The sequence below is a fragment of the Panulirus ornatus genome, chromosome 69 (genome assembly GCF_036320965.1).
Source record: "Panulirus ornatus isolate Po-2019 chromosome 69, ASM3632096v1, whole genome shotgun sequence".
Lineage (NCBI taxonomy): Eukaryota > Metazoa > Arthropoda > Malacostraca > Decapoda > Palinuridae > Panulirus > Panulirus ornatus.
In genome coordinates, this window is record NC_092292.1 from 14,507,335 (window position 1) to 14,530,741 (window position 23,407).

General features: G+C 43.6%; 1 protein-coding gene across 6 annotated transcripts in view; it reads left to right on the forward strand.

Annotated features, from left to right (window-relative positions):
• The window catches only part of LOC139747638 (transcription factor Sp9-like), a 135,797-nt gene that overhangs the window by 50,623 nt on the left and 61,767 nt on the right, over positions 1-23,407 (forward strand). The window lies entirely within an intron of this gene.

Consider the following 23,407-nt stretch of genomic DNA (forward strand, 5'->3'; position numbering starts at 1 on the left):
TGCTACACTCAATCCTGTACCCCTACTCTTATTCCATCAGAGCGACTGTTTCAATAAGCTTTATATTCCTCATATACCCATATATATATATATATATATATATATATATATATATATATATATATATATATATATATATATATATATACGCCACCGACTGACGAAAAGAATGAAGTATTTTTTTTGTGACGACCTTTCGAGAAATCTAATCTGATCATGATGGCCACAAAGCGAAAATCTATTCACATTACCATTAGTAAAGATCAACGTATAATTTCAGTGGTAATCGGAAAACCTTTCTAGTTTGTAGACCTCTTGATGTAATAGATTTACCTGACGTTCTCCTACGGAGCCATTAGTTTTCTTACCCGCTCTGTTACTACCCCATAGTTTCATTTCTACGCTTTCCTAGTTACTAAATAGTCGCTAACATAGATATTTTTGTACGTACGGAGTGAATGAGTGAGGAGAGGTTGATAAAGAGGATGTATATGTCAGAGGTGGAGGGGACAAGGAGAGGGAGACCAAATTGGAGATGGAAGGATGGAATGAAAAAGATTTTGAGTGCTCGGGGCTTGAACACGCAGGAGGGTGAAAGGCGTGCACAGGATACAGTGAATTGGATCGATGTGGTATACAGGGGTCGATGTTCTGTCATTGAACTAAAACCAGGAATATGGATATGTATAGGGATCTGTGGTTTCGGTGCACTGCACATGGCATGAAGAGAATAGATGTGAACGAATGAGGCTTCTCCGTCTGTTCTTGACGCTACCTCGCTGACGCGGGAAATGGAAAATAGATATGAACAAAAAAATATATATGTATGATAGAGATAACCCATATCCACCTACTTGCGAGTACTCTTATTTCGAATTTGCCGTAGGGGAATGATTAGCGCGTAGCGCTAACCATGCACACCTCTCATTTTATCTTTCTTAACAATACTCTTATTTTCTGCTGCTTCGCTCACTGCATGGCTATCGACTTCGCTCCATCTAGAATCGTTTTTAGCCATTTATCTAATCTTCTTTTATAAGGTTTCTGGACTCGCTGAAGCCTTTTTGCTCCGCTTGGCGAAACATTGTAAAATTCTCTCTTTTGGCTGAGCTCTTGTACATATTTGTTTGGTGGAGGATTCTTTCTTTTAGAGGATTTGATTATATCCGTTTCTACCCTCTTGTGTATGCTTTAGATTCTGTGAATTTGCAGAGTTTCTCTCTTATTTGTTGTCATGCATCGATCACATATCTTTTTGCTCTTCTTTCTAAGCTATAAAGAATATTTTTTCTAAGCCTATTCCTCATATTCCATATTTTTTATTTCTTTGGTATCACTTTGTCTTTTTTGTTGACTATGGAACACATCAGTGATCACTTTTCGTTTCTTGTATCCATACTTTGAACGTTGTTTATAAACAAAATTCTTCTCACTCGAAAGGCATGTTCTCATTATCATACCAGTCTTGACCCTCGGATACCATTTTCTAAAACAGTCTCGACATACCTGTTTCTCTTTTCTGTTACTCTAAGATACGTATTCATTTATCATCTTATTGCCTGTTTTTTATCGTCAGTTCCCTGCACGGTGTAACAATTATAGTCTTAATCATGCCATAACTTAAGTCATAATACATTGTATATTCCGCCGAATTCCTCTCCACATTTATATATATATATATATATAATATCTTTTATCTTTGTCTCCTGATTTTATCACCTTACTCTTGTGTCACCTAATAAAATTTGAATACATCCTTTATGTTTTTGTCGATGACAGATATAATTATCAAGAACATTTACCAATGTTAATTCTGTTCCTTCTTCTTCTACGACTACTTCTTCCTCCTCCTCCTCCTCTTCTTTTTCCACAGCTATTAATACTTCCTCTACGTCTTCTTCTTCTGTCACTACTTCTTCTTCGTCGTCTTCTTCCTCTTCTTGTGTACCGTTCCCCCACTTGCTTCAGTCCTCCTTCGTATATCTATGGACCATAATCCACTTTGCAAGCTTCATCTGTACTGCCACACTCTGGGTTCTGCCTCAATAACATCAAGTATATTCCTACTGACGCATCTGCCATTTTTTTTTGGTGGGGAGGGGAGAAACCATCAGAATTCCACTTGGTTGCCATGTTAACAATCTCCGAGGTCGCCTCTCGCTCTTATCACGCCCTCTGTACTTACCTGGACATTGAGTCAATACCTCGTCATGAATTTATATAATGTTTTCCTGTACTGAATATTGCCTTGTATGTGCTGGCGTCATGTTATATTTTCTCAAAGATGGTTTCTCATGTTATTGTCTTATACTGAATGACCAAGGCACAGGGGTTTCATTCTTCGCTTCGTTCATGTGAAAGAATGAAATTTCTGTAGATTCTCCATCAGCATTTTTAAGTCTCTATATCCAAATTTGCATACGAGGAAAGTTTCCCCTCCCTGGTTACCACCGCAGTACAGTTCAACGGTGGCACTGAGGAGGGAGAAAGTCGACTGTGCGAAAGACAGTATAAACACGCAGGGATATCTTGACCTTATCTACTCCTATCATTTTAGGATTTTGTCAACCATCATTATTTCAGCTCGTCATTTATAGTTCCTGTTGCATCGTCTATACTTCTCAGCTGATCTCGTTCGGTGCACCAGGCGAGTAGAACTCGCCATACTGAGCCCTGATTAACCAGTCGAACTCGACAGCATCGTGTTCTGAACGACACCCCAGATCACCAGAGGCAGTTGGACGGGTGTGCAAGCAACCGAAATGTAGGGTCAAGGTGCTTGCATGCACCATCCTCTTCACAGAAAATGGGCAGATCACCACATAAATCCATGGCAGGTTATTGCTATAAATATACGATGGATCGCCGTTGCGTAAACGCACGAGGGGGGGATTATAAGAGCTTAGCTGATCAATCATCTCTTTATGGATCATCCTATTCCTCCATTAATCCTTCTCTCAGATGATGGAGGTAAAAACCTCTCGACCCAATTGGTGACCTGTTGACCACTGAGTGAGAGGCCAAGTCCGGACTGGGACCATAAGCGGCTTAAAAGACAACGCAGACTTGATGCACGACACCACCATCCCACACCAATCCCCTCCGCCAGATACTCACCTACAAATGAATGCAGACAGCAACAGTCCAATGGGTCCGAACGATGCTCTTTGTGGTTAGTGGGGGAGGAGGAGGAGGAGAAGTGAGTCTCGAGGGTTGATGTGTGGTAAAGAGGAAGGCTATAAGGACTTCTACCAGAGAGAGAGAGAGAGAGAGAGAGAGAGAGAGAGAGGCATTCACGGGCCGGCCGTCGCTCAAGGTCGAGCTCATAGGTTCGAATTCTGGTTGCGGCAGTCGGTCCACAGTCAACCCAACTGTTCATCCACACCTAGAGGTTGGCTGATAAAATGGGTACCTGGCTCAGGCTAGGATATATATATATATATATATATATATATATATATATATATATATATATATATATATATATATATATATATACACCGTGGCCAGTGGGGACGTGAAGGTGTGCGAGTGTGAGGTGGGTAAGACGGCAGCGGCGGCGGGCGAATGAGTGAGTGAGTGAGTGAGTGAGGGACGGATTGTGCAGAAGGTTAATCACAGAGGGAGGAGGACTTGTCTGTCAGAGAGAGGGAGGGCAGGGTTGAGAGGGGGGGTGATAATGATGTCTTAACAGCTGAAGGACACGTCATTATAAGCTGATCACATCTCTCTCTCTCTCTCTCTCTCTCTCTCTCTCTCTCTCTCTCTCTCTCTCTCTCTCTCTCTCTCATACCGAAAGGCCATCTCTCTCTACCGAGAGAACTTAACATGGAGGCGAGGGTAAGGTCCTCTCTCTCTGGACTCTCCTTATTTACACTAGGAAGATCCCTTCCCAACACCTCTTGCCTTTGGTTTCATAAGCATCTTCACAGTCACCAGCACACACACACACACACACACACACACACACACACACACTACGATAAATCCAGAGGGGATAATGGGCACCTGGGTTGGGTGTGGGTCGACTGCCGCGCCTAAGGATTCGAAGCCGCTTTTTCACTCTTGTAAAAGCTACCTCTTATATACACCCATTCCTGCTCTTCATGTGCATCACACCATCTTGACCATTTTGCAATGACACTTGTCATCAGCATTATATATGTACGTACAACATCGTACCAGAGGGGGATGGGACTACCACTATAATTACCTATATGGGCAGTATAGGTAGCGAGTCCCACACTCGTAAAGCCCCAATTATTCAAATATTGTATGTGTGTGTGTGTGTGTGTGTGTGTGTGTCTGTGTCTGTGTGTGTGTGTCTGTGTGTTGATAAGTCAGACTTCAAACACCCGTACGAATGGTTACCAGGCACTACACCACACCATTATGCTTATCTAGGAGTTCCCTGCTCCCTCATTTGTACTATAGCGAAACTGTCACCGACGCAAGACTTAATATGATTACGTTTGGTGTATTCAAAGAGATCATTATGCGTCGGGTCATTCACACACACACACACACTACGCTCACGATCCTAACCATTATCTTTCGACAGCGTCGCTTCTCGTTTTGCCCCCCCATCGTAAAACGACTTCCTACCACCCTTAGAACTGAGGGGAATGCATGTATACCTCAGACGTTTAATTAAAACTAAGTTTAAACAGGTCAGAATCATCGTTATATATAGACTCGAACGATTCCACTTCACAACATGCTTGTGAAAAGGTAATTGTGGTTTTGCGAGAAGCCAAGACAGAGAATTCAATACCTTATCAACACATCCCTTGCGAGAAGCCAAGACAGAGAATTCAATGCTTTATCAACACATCCTTTTCTTCTTTTCTTTATGTACATCAGTATAGATTTCAAGCTTTATTGCTATTTGTATTTTAGTAACAGCTCAAGGGGTTACAACGCAGCACTTCATTAAGGGACCAGAGTAGTAAAGAGAATCCTTCCCAACCGAGTTCTCCCGCAAGGCGAGCAGCGTCCAAATGAAATAGTCAGGCCCTTGGCATAAAGACGTCGTCGCTGGCTACTTCTACCGCTGCCTCGTCTCCAGAACTGTGTGCAGCAAATGACAAAAAGCACATCCATAATTGATTTGGATTCGTTGGCCTAGGCATCATGAATAATCCTTCGTCTTTTTCTCTTGGGGTTCCTACAGCTAAATGGTGTGGTTTGTTTGCAGGTTTGTGCGCCTCTGAAGAGCTAAAAAGGTCAGCTGACGGGCGCTGACAGCTTTCGCCCATTCGTAATGTGTAGCGCCTGGGTCGAAATCCCTTGTGGAACGTTGTGTGCACTTTTACGGAACTAACTTTCCCAGTGACAGCCTAAGTACTAGACATTTCTCACTTAAAGAAGAAGAAACTTATGTCCAAGAGGTACACACACACACACACACACACACACACACACACACACACATACAAATATAGGTGATCATTCTGTCTCAAAATTCGAAGAGGCAAGTTATAAGTTCCTAAATGACATCGACGGAAAGTTGTCGAAACAAAGTCCAAAACCCGGACAGTTACTACACTAATAGCCATGGTAAACAATTTGCTGTTGGGTGAGATGCATGAATGAAAAGGTCGCCCACTTTAAACTTTGTATTTCCTACATAAAAAACTTCTCCCGGGCTTTAATTGGGTAGAAAGGTACCATCTGATTTTCGTCAGCATTTTCAGATTTTGGTACACCTTCTGAGCCACCAATAGCAGCAACAGCGGCAGTGAAAATATATAGACTAGGGAGGGGGAAAGAGAGAAAATATTTTTGAAGCCATCGATCACAAGTGAAAAACGACATCTCGAGACGATGTTGTGGTGGCGAAGAAGAGCATCTTCACACGAATTCGAGACTGAAATGCGTTACTCTCATGTTACGTTTGCTTTACTCCGCCTTACAGTGACGAGAAAAGACATGACGACAACGTCTCATCCCACGTCAGTTTCGTTCTGTCGTATGAGTTCAGACCTTCACGAACACCAGTGTGAGAGGATTTGACTCGCGTAAGGCGCGACTACAACCCTGGGTCTATGAGGTTGATGGGGTAGGGTGGGTGAGGGAGGAGTGAAGTTGTTGCCGGGGGTGAAGTTATTTGGTGGTGTTGGAGACAAAAGTTGTTCGCGATGGGGGGTTTTGATGAGAATGAAGTTCATTTAACGTTGACTGTGTTGCTGGGGATAAAGTTACCATGGTGTTGGTGTTGCTTGGGAGGAGTTATAATGGTAGTGTTGCTTAGGTGAAGCTATCACGTTAAGTGTTGCTGGGATGGAGTTATCTTGTTCATAGTGTTGCTGGGATGGAGTTTTCTTGTTCATAGTGTTGCTGGGATGGAGATATCATGTTAAGTGTTGCTGGGATGGAGTTATCTTGTTCATAGTGTTGCTGGGATGGAGTTATCTTGTTCATAGTGTTGCTGGGATGAAGTTATCTTGTTCATAGTGTTTCACTGATGGAGGTACCATGTTGGTAGTGTCGATAGAGGCGAGGTTATCATAATGGAAATGAATAATCTCCTCATACTGTAAGAAACTACACACACCGAGGCGTACGACAGCGTCATCCTGATGAATGGCAGCAGACGACAACACTACCTGCACTGCCAGACATACAACACATTTATACCATCTTATTCGTTTAATATTTTGATTTCATATTTGATAGGTCACATCTAAGAGACGAATATATACATACTTAGGCTAAAGTGACAATAGAATCGACCACATATTGAACGAAAAACCCATACATTCTTATCTAGGTTGCATTAGATAAGATTAATCCAATTAGATATTGTATTTGTGGCTCTTAACACAATTACCTAATTATATATAGGCGACCTGCGGGGGAGGGAGGGGGTGACGTCACACGGGAAGCGTTCGGTGAGGTGTCCTACGTTGAAATTATGTCGACCGGACGGACCCATAAACAGAAACCGAAAACAATACGTGCTCTCGCTGGGCGGGAGGGAGGGAGGGAGGGTAGTGAGAGAGAGAGAGAGATAGAGAGAGAGAGAGAGAGAGAGAGAGAGAGAGAGAGAGAGAGAGAGAGAGAGCTGGGACGTGACCGAAGTAAGTGTGCCACGGGGGACGGATATTCATGCATGCTGTCGCACAGGCGTTGGTAACGACCAGCATCTGTTGTCGTAGGTGGTAGGAAGCGACGGCTTTGTGTGTGTGTGTGTGTGTGTGTGTGTGTGTGTGTGTGTGTGTGTGTGTGTGTGTGTGTGTGTGTGTGTGGCAATGTGACTGTCCCACAGTGAAGTTTGGTGTTGAGGAGAAGGCTGATAAGTGGTGCTCAGAGAGAGGTGATTTTCGTGAACGTCTTTGGCTTAAAGGACTATGGCTAGTTTTTGCTGATCCGTAAGGGTCTGATGGGGGTCGGTGGATAGCCAGTTTTAATGGTGATGTTATTAACTAAGCGATGATAGTAGCTTGAAGGAATTGGTCTCTACACGTGTGTGAAATACTGGAGGGGTCGTGGTCTTTTTCCACCCATTCATGAATCGCGGGCTATTGACAAAATGTAATGTGGTGGTCTTGGTGGTGGAAAATGGGTTCAGTTGAGGACATCTCCATACACCCCGGGTAGGATTCGAACTCTGGGAGATGGGGTGGGGAGGCGACGACTTTTGGTTCCCTCAGCCATACTGAGGTTAAAAGAGACACAGACACTTTGTGTTGACGAGCCAACTAGCGAGATTTTGGAGGCTCAGTCATTGTCACCTCCTCAAATGCTCTCGACTCACCTCATGATTTAATCAGTGTGTGGACGAGTTCTTGTTACATATTCATGGACCTCTGTGGCGTAGTGGTTAGCGTTCCTGACCGTGAGGCATTCGCGGACCGCCCAGGGTCGAGCGCAAAAGTTCGAAACCTGGTTGTGGCAATCGGTCCACAGTCAACCCAGCTGTTCATCAAGCCTTAGTGGGTTAGTTGGTAAAATGGGTACCTGGCTCATGCTACGGTATATATGCGTATATAAAGTTGGTGAAATGGCCTTGTTTAGGGCCTCAATTGCTCGTGCCGTCTCAGGTGACGTTAACAACGAAATATATTCATTGCTAAATCAATGACGTGGCTTATGCTTTCCACTGTATCACCGCCGAATTCTATTACAAATTCTCTGGTTATAACATCACCCAGATTCATCATTACTGAGATACATGGCCCCCTCAGTGCAGCCATTAATGAATTAGACTTCTCGTAGACTTTATATGGCAACTGAAGTCCAGATGTCGCAAATCAACAACAGATGTCTCCAGGTAACAAAAGATGTCACCAATTAACAGCAGTTGTCACCAGGTAACAAAAGATGTCAACAATTCACAACAGATGTCACCAGTTAACAACAGATGTCTTCATAAACAACAGATGTCTCCTGGTAACAAAAGATGTCACCAGTTAACAAAATATGTCACGAAATAACAACAGATGTCACCAGTTAACAACAGATGTCACCAGTTAACAACAGATGTCTCCAGGTAACAAAAGATGTCACCAGTTATCAACATATGTCACCAGCGAACAACAGATGTGAAATTTAGAACCGCTGTCATCCATTAACCAGATACGATATCAGTTAACGAAAGACTGTCAGTTAAGAACAGATATTGGCTACCAGTCAACGAGGAATGTCATCCTATAACACCAGGTTTAAAAAAAAAAAAAACCTCAGTTAATCACATTAGCTTTAGGAATGACTCGCCCATTCTTTATGAAAATCTGTTTCACACGGTGATTTACCTCCACTCTGTTATAAAAAATCTGTTCCACGCGGACAGCAAAAATGTATCCCTTCTAGTCATGAATGTCACAATGATGGAGAGACTCAGTCATACGTCTGTACTGTAATGTCCAACTTCCTAGTTATGAAATTCCAAGGACAAGAGTTGTTGCTCAGAGCGAGACTTCCTCGCTCCCATCCCTCGCTTCCCAAAGCTAAGCTGGAGGGATTGCATACACACACACACACACACACACACACACACACACACACACACACCGGGAAAAGCCTGCGTGCGTGGAACGGATCAATGACGACACTAGGCGAGGGTTCAAAGGTGTGGTGGAAGTCGATCTTGCAGCGATGTCCTTTTGTGGTGGGGGGTACGACGTGGCCTTGCCACACTCTGGAGGTTTAGTGTGGAGGGCTAGGAAGAAATGGAGACACTGACACCTCCTGCGAAGTTACCTCTGTGTGTGTGTGTGTGTGTGTGTGTGTGTAATTCATTCATTCAGTCTCATCTTCATTTACTTCAAGTTTTATACACTTACATCTTTTCTAGTGTACCACATAATGCCACTAACCCGTATACCACACCCATAACCACCCAACCACACACACACACACACACACACACACACACACACACACACACACATCAGTTAGGCCACAACTGTTGTGAAGAAGGTCCAACGCGTCTGGCCCAAGTCATGATAATATCCCATCCAACGAAATGACCAAAGGTGCGATTTCAATCTCGGAGCGTCAGCATGACGTACGACGCTAATATATATATATATATATATATATATATATATATATATATATATATATATATATATATATATATATATATATATATATATATATAAGCAGCAGCTGTCGCCGCAAGACATCACGAGTATTTAACATTTACAGAGGCGACTGCTATGCAGCAAATAACCAGGCGACAGTACACGCTATTGTGAGCGGTTAAGCACCGTTCACACACACACACACACACACACACACACACACACACACACACACACTCGCTTAGTTATGACAGAACTGACCAGAGGAGTCAGAGGAAGTGCTACATTTTTTTTTTACCAGGAAGCTCTACTGCATTATAATTATGACTCCCTCCTCCTCCTCCTCCTCTCTCTCTCTCTCTCTCCCTCCTCCTCCCTCACCTGCTGTGAGTGATGTACGCGAGCCGGTTACCACGAACCGGAGCAGCAGCTACGCCTCTACCTCCTCCTCCTCTTCCTCACTGTCCTTTGTGCACGTGTGTGTGTCTGTCTCTCCTCCTCCTCCTCCTCGTCCTCCTCCTCTCCCAAACCACAAGAAGAACCGCTCCCGCCACCGACGATGAGGAGGAAGGTCTCTCTCTCTCTCTCTCTCTCTCTCTCTCTCTCTCTCTCTCTCTCTCTCTCTCTCTCTCTCTCTCTCTCTCTCTCGTCGCGTCCACGAGCCTGATGGATAGCTCTCTGCTCCATCACCATTTGCATACGTATCTTGGTCGAGTTGTTGCTGCCATCCTCCTTCCACACACACACACACACCTCCTCAACAACCCAACCCCCCCAGCGCTCTACACATCCCCCCTCCTCCTCGCTAAACGCCACCAGGAGGAGCTACCGGTTGTAGTAATTCACACTGGTTAAGCGGCCACCATTTCTCTGGTCATTATGTTTCGGCGAATGACCCCTCGGGGGTTGGACCTGAACAGCCGGCACGTTGCCGTAAAACGCTCCGACGCGGAATTAGGGAACAGTCGTAAAGCGGACCACGGGGGCAAGCAGTCGACCCCCGCCGGCTATGCTCATCCGCTGTGGCATACATTTTGTTCCGAGGAAGAGGAAATTACGTTTCGTTTATTTCTCGCTCGAAAATCGCAGCTATTACTTTCGTCTACGACTCTTCTTCAGGACTTGGGGCTATCGACACGAGTTGAGGGAAATAAGGGACGGAAAGGCCATCCCTTTCCATCATCCATCTCTCTCCTTTTCTCCACTTCCACTGCATTCTAGGTGAAGCTTACGTACAGGACTTGGGGCTATCGACACGAGTTGAAGGAAATAAGGGACGGAGATGCCATCCCTTTCCATCATCCATCTCTCCTTTTCTCCACTTCCACTGCATTCTAGGTGAAGCTTACGTACCCTCGCATCTGGGGGGGCCCCTAGAGACACGAAGGCCCCGTAAACTAACTTCAGACCGCTGCGGTTTACCACAAGCTGTGGTTTGTAGTAGGGGTGTCGGTAGCCTACGAATCAACGTGGGTGAAAGAGAGAGAGAGAGAGAGAGAGAGAGAGAGAGAGAGAGAGAGAGAGAGAGAGAGAGAGAGAGGGGGGGGGGGGGTAGAGAGAGAGGGTGTAGAAGAGTAGCTAGCACTGGTGTTCACAAGAGTGATCACAAATGGTCAGGGTTTTACAGCAGTAAGTTTAGACGAGAGAGAGTACGGATGCTGTGAGAGATGGTAGATGGCAGATTAGCTCAGAAGACTACGTCTTTACAAGGTAGAGTTATAGATATGATTCTCGGGCCACGTCAAAAGACTTCTGTGGTAGCGGAGGGAGAAAAAAAAAAGAGACGAAGAGCAGTACCTGTATTCCAAGAAAAGGGAAGAGGAAGGTTACATAAGATTTCTGTGACCCTTGTCATTAACAAGCCAGGTATGTAAACCACCGGAAAAGGGGTGTCATCAGGATAATATATGAATACATATTGGACACGAGAGATGTGTTGGGATGACTGTATTATTCATGAGACTGTCAACAATAGTTAAAGATCACGTTATCAAGTTTCATCCCAGTGGGAACAGACCTGATTTGGAAGATCATGAAGGGGAATCCTTTTGGAAAAGTGGACTTAGGAATGAACACCTAAATTCTCCTCAGGAAAGCATGTCAGAATGAGGATGCATGGCAGCCAAGGTATATTATATATATATTGGTGTCCTAGCTTCGTCTCTTCGATGCATATCAACTGACTGTTATATTTCTCTCTTGTGTCTCCCCTGATGATGTGATTATCACACGAAAGTGCACTTGGGAACTTATCGTGTTTCATTTTCCCCGTGGAATCATAGGACTATATATATATATATATATATATATATATATATATATATATATATATATATATATATATATATATATATATATATTCATTTATTTAGATCAGATTTAATGCCTTAAACGAGAGGGAGACTTGTGACACACATTCGACCGGAGGCAGAGAGTATGCATGATGATTAGCCTCGTTTCCCTGTATGATGGAGAGACACAAAGCTGTTGGACAAGGTTCCACGCTGTGCTGTAGATGACGGGTAATATATACTCCACAGCGGACGAGATGTGGCAGAGGAGAGTTCTCTGCAGTGGAGAGACTGTGGCTGAAAGACTAATACCAGCCATTTTCAAGTTCCCTAATGATAGTGATGGTTTTTAAATGATTATATATATATATATATATATATATATATATATATATATATATATATATATATATATATATATATATATATATATATATTGGCGTCCTAGCTTCGTCTCTTCGATGTATATCAAGTGACTGATATATTTCTCTCTAGTGTCTCCCCTGATGATGTGATTATTACACGAAAGTGCACTTGGGAACCTTTCGTGTTTCATTTTCCCCATGGACTCATAGGAATATCTTGATCACGCGCAAAATTGTGATCGTTTCCAACATATATATATATATATATATATATATATATATATATATATATATATATATATATATATATATATATATATATATATATATATATTGTGTGTGTGTGTGTGTGTAGTGTGATAAAAACGAGTAAATTGTGTATAAACACAACACACAAGAAATCCTCACGGTAATGTAAAAGTTCCTATGAATCATATAAACAAGAACTCCTAATTTACTTAAAGTCAAAGGATAAAATAAAAAAAAAAAAATTGAAACCCACACATATATATCCAGACTCCTGCTGCAATTCAGCAACCACAAAGAAACACAAAATAAACAAACAAAAAAGGAAGGCAGGCAGGCAGGCAAGAGGGGGGGGGGGGGAGAGGGGAGAGATAAAAGGAAAAAAAAAAGGGGGGAAAAAAAAAGTATCCTCATGCTCAACTTTATTTTTTTTTTTTCCCCCCTCAGTTTCGGTACGAAGTTTGAAAGCGAGAGCTGACGAGGGCATTCATCGCTCGACGGGCGCCGAGTTCTTTCAAGAGTGGAGGAATTAAGTCATTAGGACGGGGTACATTAATGAGGGAATTTGCGTGACTTCAAAAGGCTTGGCTCACCCCGCTGCGAATCTGTGGGAGCTTAGAATGTCCCTTCATCTATCCTTTTTATTTTTTTTTTTTTTTGACCCAGCTTTTTTTTTTTTTCTGTCTGTCTCTCTCAATCGTATTTTGTACTGCGCTTGTTTTCAAGTGGCCTACGTGTGTGTGTGTGTGTGTGTGTGTGTGTGTGTGTGTGTGTGTGTGTGTGTGTTTTAACTACAATATGTAGGTTGGAGGAGGAGGAGGAGGGGGAAGAAGAGGAAAAGGATGAAGAGGTCTGATGGAGGATAGTTATTCTCAACATCAGGGTGCTGACGTGTTTCAATCCCTGAAACTAAGCTGCTGACGTGTTTCAATCCCTGAAACTAAGCTGCTGACGTGTTTCAATCCCTGAAGCTAAGCTGCTGACGTGTTTCAATCCCTGAAACTAAGCTGCTAACTTGTTTCAGTCCCTGAAGCTATGCTGCTAACGTTTTTCAATCCCTGAAGCTAAGCTGCTGACGTGTTTCAGTCCCTGAAGCTATGCTGCTAACGTTTTTCAATCCCTGAAGCTAAGCTGCTGACGTGTTTCAGTCCCTGAAGCTATGCTGCTAACGTTTTTCAATCCCTGAAACTAAGTTGCTAACGTGTTTCAATCCCTGAAACTAAGCTGCTAACGTGTTTCAATCCCTGAAACTAAGCTGCTAACGTGTTTCAGTCCCTGAAGCTATGCCGCTAACGTTTTTCAATCCCTGAAACTAAGCTGCTGACGTGTTTCAATCCCTGAAACTAAGCTGCTGACATGTCTCAATCCCTGAAGCTAAGCTGATGGCGTGTTTCAATCCCTGAAACAAAGCTGCTGACGTGTTTCAATCCCAAAAGCTCTGCTGCTGACGTGTTTCAATCTCTGAAACAAAGCTGCTGACGTGTTTCAATCCCAAAAGCTATGCTGCTGACGTGTTTCAATCTCTGAAACAAAGCTGCTGACGTGTTTCAATCCCAAAAGCTATGCTGCTAACGTGTTTGTGAATCGTCGTTACATATTCCTGATTGCGAAAAAGATTAGACAATAGTGATAGCGTTTCATGGAACGATTTATATGATAATGTTCTTACTGAAGCTCCTTCGTGATGGAGAAGGAGTGTTGGTGATTTGTTGTTGGAGAGGGAGAGGGGGAGGGGGGCGTTGTGTTGTCTGTGGGAGGAGGACGACGACGACGACTTATTGCTTCGGTAGTCGTCACGTTCACAACTACTGCCGAACGGGAGTACCTTGAAACGACCCTGTGGTCGTCGTGTGTGTGGAGAGAGAGAGAGAGAGAGAGAGAGAGAGAGAGAGAGAGAGAGAGAGAGAGAGAGAGAGAGACCTTTAAGGTCGTCATGTCCTCGTGAGCGGGTGTTTGAGGGAGAGAGGGTCGTATTATACTGTTGTGTGAAGGCTCTAAGGTCGTCTCGTCCTCGTGAATGTGTGGTCGAGGGAGAGAGAGAGAGGGTCGTCTGCCACTTCGTTTCCCTATCCTAGGACGTGCCAGTTGTATGGCCATCGACGCTTCGTGATGACGGTAGCAAGTGTGCCTGCCTCTCTCTCTCTCTCTCTCTCTCTCTCTCTCTCTCTCTCTCTCTCTCTCTCTCTCTCTCTCTCTCTCTCTCTCCCCAAGGCCGTATCCAGCACGCTACTACCAACATAGGTCCCTCCCTCCCTCTCTTCCCCAACCACATCACCTGTGTGGGTCCTCCCCCACCACCAGACCAGCGGCCGCCGCACCTCAACAATGGGTACATGGGCCGCTAATGATCCACACACACAGTCTCTCCCCCTCCCACACACACACACACCACACTCACCACACTCACCATCCTCCTCCTCCTCCTCCTCCTCCTCCTCTTCCTCTTTCCACCCACAAACCCACCTGTCTCTCCACACCTGCCTCCCTAACCTCCCCCCCACCTCACGTGCACCTTTTCCACAGGCGGGCTGTGGTGGGGTTCTGTGATATGCTATGTGGAGTGGGTCACAGGGGGTGGGTGTTGTCCTCCTAACCTGCCGGAAAGGTGGGTTCTATGATAGAATGGGTGGTGGGTGGGTTGTGACATCGCCCACCCTGACGTCCAAGAGTGGGTGGGTTTGTCTATCACCCTCGATCGCGTGGGGCCCGAGATTGAAGGCTGACCCGAAGATCCTCCAGCTAAGGAGGAGTGGACTCTTCCACGCTCCAAAGCCATGCAGACGGGAGTCGGTTGGCGTTTACCCCCCACCCCACCTCATCTCTCTCTCTCTCTCTCTCTCTCTCTCTCTCTCTCTCTCTCTCTGCAGACGTGTCATCACTTACGGAGTCTGGGGTGCAAGGGGGAGGAGGGGGAGAATATAGGGAGGAGGGAGGGGCGCTGTGTGGCTGTCACGCTGATAGTGGCTTGTTGTGCAATGTTGGCCATGGGGAGTGACGGCCGCTTCCTCCCCTCGTCCAACCTCCCCCAAAGACACACTTCAGAAAGACGTTTCTCCTCCCATTACCCATCGTATTTATTACCCTCCCGTCACTTCCCATATCCTTCCCAAAGTACATACTCCTTCTTTATTGTGCCTCCTATCTCCCTGCGTCACTTCCATATTCGTTTGTCTATGTTCTTGGCTTTCTCTGTGTGACTGTTCATGGTGTTATCTATCATCATCTCATTATTGTATACATGATCGGTATATGAGTTCTAGTTCTTGTCGTTTCTTATGTGATTGTAGCTTTGGTTTTTGCCCTCATAAAGTTTTCATAGTATCTGTCATCATCAATTAATCATCAATGTTGTTTTTAGAATAATTGGAATTGTCATAATCAGTATTATCATCATTGTTGTTTTTATGATGATTATGATTATCATAATCAGTATTATCATTGTTTTTATGAAATTATAATCATAATCAGTATAATCATTGTTTTTATGATAATTATAATTATCATAATCAGTATTATCATTGTTATCATTATCACTACTGTACAACAACTGTTACTATACATAATAAAATTAGACGTCGCGATATCATCATGTATTAGAAGATAAGATGAGATAAATTGTGACAGAACTGTGGAAAAGTGACCGAAAGTAATCTTCAGTTAGTCATACAACCTCAGTACTGATCGACTGTTCCAAAAAGAAATTGGAGTTTGTTTATAATCTTCCCTGGCCAAGTTATCTATGGCTTAATCGTCCTTATTTGATATAGATTATCTGTGTTATCATTATCTAGGGTGCTTTCTCAGCCCTTATCAAAAGACGAAGATATATTATATAGATTTTCCACTATGACAGTAAGTCTATCAATGGGTTCCCGGGGCGAGATGGATACATCTGATTTAAGAGATTGTCTTCGATGCTCGCAGGGCTGATATAACCAGAGGGCAAGATCAGAAATGGGTGAATAGGTTAGGTGGAATCACCACGTAGGTTAATATCATGTGTCTATTCCAACCCCTGTTGTTGAGAGATCTGCTCCTATACAACTTAAAGTAAAAACTAGCATAATGATTCTCTTTTTCTCTCTTTCTGAAGACTGAGTGATGTTGGAATATTTCAACACGAAGGTGGCGGAGTCTGTCTTGACTTTTTAAGTCATGCCCTGAAAGATCAGAGAAGGCAAGGGTCGACGCGGGTCCTGCCCTCACCTCACACACACCCACTCATACACCACACACACTTGTCAGGTACTCTCACACTTAAGACAACGAGGAGGTAACGCATTTAACCATTGGCTCCACACAAGCCATCATACCTGACAAGCAGCCACTTGTGTGACTTATTGAACACCCAAGTCCACACCGGGGATTATTACCCGTTTTCCTCCAAGATTAATGTCGATTTTGGGAATAAGATTTGCTGTCGTGTATCACCCAGAGAGGGGAGGAGGTGGATTCGTTTGACGTCAACAATAGCTAGAGGAGCTGAGGTTTAAAACAATTCCTCGAGAAAGCCTTAATGATCCTAGGTAATCTCTACGTTAATGAGGATTTACGCGTAAATCAAGAGACTATTGCGCAAACTAAAGTTGTGTGTGTGTGAGAGAGAGAGAGAGAGAGAGAGAGAGAGAGAGAGAGAGACACGCCGTCTAGGTATTTGCCGTGTGTGTGTGTGTGTGTGTGTGTGTCTGTGTGTGTGTCCGGCATTCGTTTAAAGGTAGCGTAGAGTGGAGCGGTGTGGCGGGAGACCAGATACATGTGGCGCGGGTTGCGTGGTATAAGTCTGTGGCGCGCGGTGGTCCGTACCCCCCCTCCTCCTCCCCCAAACACCCCCCCCCCCCAACACCCACATCTCACTGGGGTAGAGGGGAGGGAGGTGGGTGGGTGGGGAGGGAGGGGCGCCCCTCCTCACCCCTCCTCCCTCCCTCCTCATCGCCGCCGCGCCACCCGCGGTCCAGCAACTCTAATTTGCGGCCCCCAACTTTTGAATGCTTACCGCGTCCCTCATTAACTTATATTGTTAATAAAGTTGATTAATTTACTAATTACATTTGTGTCATATGCCGCCCTGAGTCACTCTGCTTATAAACACACACACACACACACACACACACACACACACACACACACACACACACTCACAGACACACACACACACACTCCCAGCCGCCCTGGTCATTGCCAGATGCAACAGCACAGATTTTTCTGTGGCAAGGGTGACGTATTTATTTCATCGATTAAGTGAATTTTCGCCCAATCACTGACAAGGGTTGTAGCCTGGACCAGAATGAGGGTGATACAGTGTGTGTGTGTGTGTGTGTGTGTGTGTGTGTGTGGGTGAACCTCCACAGAAAACAGTTTCGACGAAGTGTGAGAGAGAGATTTCGGTGCTGTGTGAAACCATATTATACCTGCAGGGTGTAGGAACGGTGTATACTACACTCATTGTGTATAGGGCTGGCGTGCACCATGCACAGCATTGTGTGTGGTTAGTGTACACAACACACACACACACACACACAGCGTATGTGAGGGTGTTGTACACCACATACACAGTATAACCGAGACTGGTGTACACCACACACACACACACACACACACACACACACACACACACACACACACACAGCATATGTGAGGCTGGCGTGCAACAGATGACAATGACTTGGGGAGACGTGTCATGCACTTTTAACTCCCCAAACACGACTACCCTCGTTAGACACCGTCTTGCCACACGGTGCCTTGGCACAGTGCCACGGTGATGGGGGGGCCACGCCCTGGAGGAATTCCTATAATATACAGCACTGACGGAAGGTCGAAGGCACTGACACCACTGACACATCTCCCCAAACAGCAGAATCCTGCCACAATATCCCTATGCGCATGTCTACAGCAGCTTAGACAGATCTCTTCATTAACCAACTCACACGTTATGGCGTGAACAAGAACTTCTTTAAAACAGTCTCTGGGTTACGTAATAATAATGATAATAATAATAATAATAATAATAATAATAATAATAATAATTAATAATAACTAATAAATGTGATAATAATAATGTTAATGATAATGATAACAACAACAATACTAATGATAATGATTATCATTATTATTATTGTTATAATTTCCTCATCGCACTTGTAATAAGCGTGATAAAGTGTCTGGAAGCACAAAAATAAAACACTTAGAACCACGAAAAAGGAATAGTACTTTAGCATGTAATTAGAGTAGTTAAATCAGATGAAATGACTGCCTGATTCTCGCCTCTAGACAATTACTGACGTGTTTGCTCAGTGTGGAGCCGCTGATCTAGTGTGTGGAGGAGGTGATCTAGTGTGTGGAGGAGCTGCTGATCTAGTGTGGAGGAGCCGATCTAGTGTGGATGAGCGGCTGATCTAGTGTGGAGGAGCGGCTGATCTAGTGTGGAGGGGCGGCTGATCTAGTGTGGAGGGGCTGATCTAGTGTGGAGGAACTTCTGATCTAGCGTGGAGGGGCTGATCTAGTGTGGAGGAGCGGCTGATCTAGTGTGGAGGAGCTTCTGATCTAGTAAGGAGGAGCGGCTGATCTAGTGTGGAGGAGCTTCTGATCTAGTGTGGAGGAGCAGCTGATCTAGCGTGGAGGAACTTCTGATCTAGTGTAGAATATATGTTGAAACAGTTGCGAACGATCACAAAAACTGGGCTCACAGGACGACATGTTAGTCGAAAAGAAAAAAAAAGAAAGAAAATCTTGCGGTTGTTGAAACAGCTTGAACGATGCCATGAAATTAAAGAAAAACAAAACGATTCATTGAAGAAAATAAAATAAAAAAAGATCATTGATTATGGTTAAGTTAAAGGTCCTTAATGATTACGACTTCCATACCAAGAACATATATAGTGATACCTCGATTAATGATTAATGTAAGTAATATGATCAATGTGGCTGATGGTTGTATGTAGGGAGTAGTGCAAACCCGTTCCTCCAAGCCTAGCCTGCTGATGGGGTTGTCCATGGCAGCGACAAACAACCCCAGAATGACAAGGTTAAGCCTACTGTGAGCGCTAGGAGCACCAGCAGCAGAAACATCAGGACCCCAGTTGTGTAAGAAGAAAAAATAATAATTCTGTTTAGATGGTCGTGTTTTCTTTTTCTCTTTTTTTTTTTTTGGAAGAAAGACTTCGTTGAAGAACCCAGGGGTTGGAGACGAGTCTGGGGGAGAGTGAGAGAGAGAGAGAGAGAGAGAGAGAGAGAGAGAGAGAGAGAGAGAGAGAGAGAGAGAGAGAGAGAGAGATCCCAGCGACGTAAGGGTGCGAGATACTTCCCTCTAACGCATCGACAACTTCATATGGAACGGAGTATACGCTCAAAGTTAACGACCCAATTGCTTATTCGTGTGTGAGACTATAAGAGGTCTTTTGGCTAAATAGCCTTTAACGGCTGATAGCCATTAAATCCCATAATGCACGTACGTGCATTTTTTTTTTTTTCCAAAAGAAGGAACAGAGAAGGGGGCCAGGTGAGGATATTCCCTCAGAGGCCCAATCCTCTGTTCTTAATGCTACCTTGCTAATGCGGGAAATGGCGAATAGTTTGAAAGATGTATATATATATATATATATATATATATATATATATATATATATATATATATATATATATATATATGCTTAAGGTGTTGTAACAAGTGGTAATCCTTCATGAAGATGGATCGGAATGTAAATTTTGTTTTGAAAATTGTATGAAAGCCAGCCAGTGATTTTTATATCTCAGGTGTAGTATAGAGTCAGGCTAAATGATCTTTTAACAGTTGATGCCATTATATCGAACAAACCACGGGCAAAAAAAGAAAGAAGAGAGTTCTTTCTGTGGAAAGGTCCTTGCACACCACTTTATAGCTGTCTTTCAACATCAAATGGCCAAGATTACGAGAGCACCATGCAACGAGTGTCCTTTGGAAGCAAAAAAAAAAAATACCCGAGGCGAATTAGTTATTTAGAAATCTCCTGAGTTCTTGAGGGACTGAGCGCAAGGAGGGCATATTGTACAAAATAATTCATCAAATACTTGATACTTTGGTGAGGCGAGGCAAAAAGCTGAACGAGTATTACGTGTTCTAATGATCGACAACTCAAATGTGTCTGACCTTTACGGAGATGCCTGTTAAAACTCCAGATTACCCAAGTCTTAATTTGGTAAATACTGGCTTTGGACCTACTGGCAGCTGCTTATTTACCCCGGCTATTTGTGTGATGCGCGAGTGTCTTTCAAGAAAAGCCTTTTCTGGGGATTGGTTTCGCGGGTTGAATTCTACAGTTGTGAATGGCCTTGAGAATGGGAAGGGAGAGAGAGAGGATATGTACCTGAAGTAATGTGGTTGACTTAAAAGCACGGAGGCGACTTCTTTAATTCTCTCTTTTTGAAGGGGAAGTAGTAACACAGGAGAGCACGCAAGTGTTGGACAATAGGCTATACAAATGAACGTAGCTGAATTCAAACAGCAACAGACCAAATGGGTCATAACGAGGCTGTTTGTGGTATTGGGCGAGAAAAGAAACTTGTGGATTGATATGGTAGGGATAGAAAGACAATAGGCTACACACATGAACGTAGCTGAATTCAAACAGCTACAGACCAATGAGTTGTAAAGAGGCTGTTTTGTGGTACTGGGAAAGGAATTCATGGATTGATGTGGTTGGAGTAGAAAGACATACCATCATCGAATTAGGTATAAAAAAGAAAGCTATTGAATATATCTAGTCTCCGATTAGAACTTTTATGTTTTAGTGGTTATTTTCCCCCCTACTTATTCCCCTTGGTTTATGAACTGTTCTTCAACAGATTATCACCAACCATCGGTTGGCTAGTTCGCCAAGGAAAGGTAGTATGCACAGCGACATTATCAGGAGATCGGTCAAATTTCACCTCAGCACCTCTAATATTTTCTAGAGGAGTTTGAATTGTACGGGAACTTTGCAGGATCTAATGGTGGACCATCGGACTCAGAATCCTTTTTAGTATCAATATATCTGTCCTGATTCTGAACCACCGAAGTGTGGTTGATCGTCTGTGGTGTCTATAGCCTATAACCTTCGATGCTGTTCAGAGAGACTTTCAACCTCTCCTCAAGACTGAAACGACTGGGAACTGCATCAACACTTAAAGATTTTGAATTAACATTAAATCATAAAGTATCGTTATGGAAATCATCATAATCAGACACAATACGACGACACTCGTCAGTATTCCAAAATGTAAGAATTATATTTTCTCTCTGTCCATCTCAAACACTTAATTGTATAGCTTTAAATATATCAGATCATTTGACAGCCAACTCCCACCTGATGCAGAGATCCGGTGCAGAAATTGACAATAACCTCCTGTTATATTTGGTACGTTTCAAAAAAGGGGGAATAAAAAAATCAACAAATCTTGACAAAGTTGATGTTCCAAGTAAAAACCTGAAGGTGGCAGACCAGATTCCAGTCTTGTGAGTGACAGGTCATTTTCCTTTTTTTGAAGACATTTTGACCTTGATATTTAACGCAGTATACGAATATTATTTTTCATCTATACTTGACTCTGACATTGATAACAGACACTGTTAATCATTCCATGCTTAAAACTGACTTGAATGATACACTCCCTAATCATATGCTACACTGCAAATGCTCTTAAAGTTTCAAATATACTATTTAGCTGGGTATTAAATGTATTTTACTTAAAAAAAAATATAAGTTTTGCTAATCCCTTCAAGGTCCTTAAGAAGCTCCCCAAGTCACAGTGCGAAAGATACTAATGGCGCTAATGCCTAGCATCATCTGATACATCTTGAAAAGTGCCATGAAAGCTTCCTTGGTGTTGGTGTCCAATTTTGAAGAGTGAAATTAACTTCCTCCTTTCTGAAAAGCTGCCCTTCAAGGTAACGCTAGACGGTACATTATATTTACACGCACAAAAAGCGAAATATAGAAATCTGCGAGTACCTTTAGACGATTTTCTCCACGAACCCGATAAAATATTTTTCAACCAGGACTCTTTCCCTCCCTGTGATACCCAACGCTTTTAAGGAGACACTAATCAAAATCGGTTCACTACTACGTCAGCAACATATCCAGACTCGACTTTTGAGATCATCAGAAGCAGAGGTTAAAATACAAAAAAACTCCACAAGCACCCAAGAGGAAATGCCCCACAGTAAACAAGCACACGTCAATCAGCCAATAAAGACAGACAAGAGGATACCACACGGCATCACCTTCCAGCCACATGAGATCATCAAGTCTCAGAACTTCTTCAGGATCAACACAACCGGAACTTACGACAGTCCACGTCACAACACCGTCGCTTATTTACGACTTCGCCCGTCAAAATGGAGGCTTGTAAAAACCTCGTCAGTATCATGAAATATGTGGCGTTCCTCTACCGCCACATTGTTATTCAATAGCACCACGCGCGCCTCTAGCAGGGACCGAACTTAAATGGCAAATGAAAAACCAACACGAGGTTTAAGAAGATATGATTTATCACATCAAGAAGCCATCGCCTCCACACCACACAAAACTCTACTTGTTCGGAGCGTTATGACCGACCATCAACATCCAGGAGAATGGACAAGATCGTACTCTCCACCTATTGGCCGAACCAGAGGTCAGCATTCCAACGGATCAGCCGTGATACCCAAGGCGCTACTTGTGCGTCCGCTTCTCCCCACGATAACTCTTGCACCACATTCACCCCGGGATCATGAAGGCCACACCATTTTCTTTACTCTCTGAAATTCTTTTTCCTTGTTATTTGATTCCCTTTCTAGCCTTCTGCTCTCACCTCGATTGCTTTTACATTTTCGTGTGTTTTCCGACCCGTCAAATGACGCCCTGATGGCAGATGTTATATACAGAAACAAAACTGTGTGTTCATTAGCTTGCGTGCATTTACTCTCTCTCTCTCTCTCTCTCTCTCTCTCTCTCTCTCTCTCTCTCTCTCTCCAGGTTCGTAC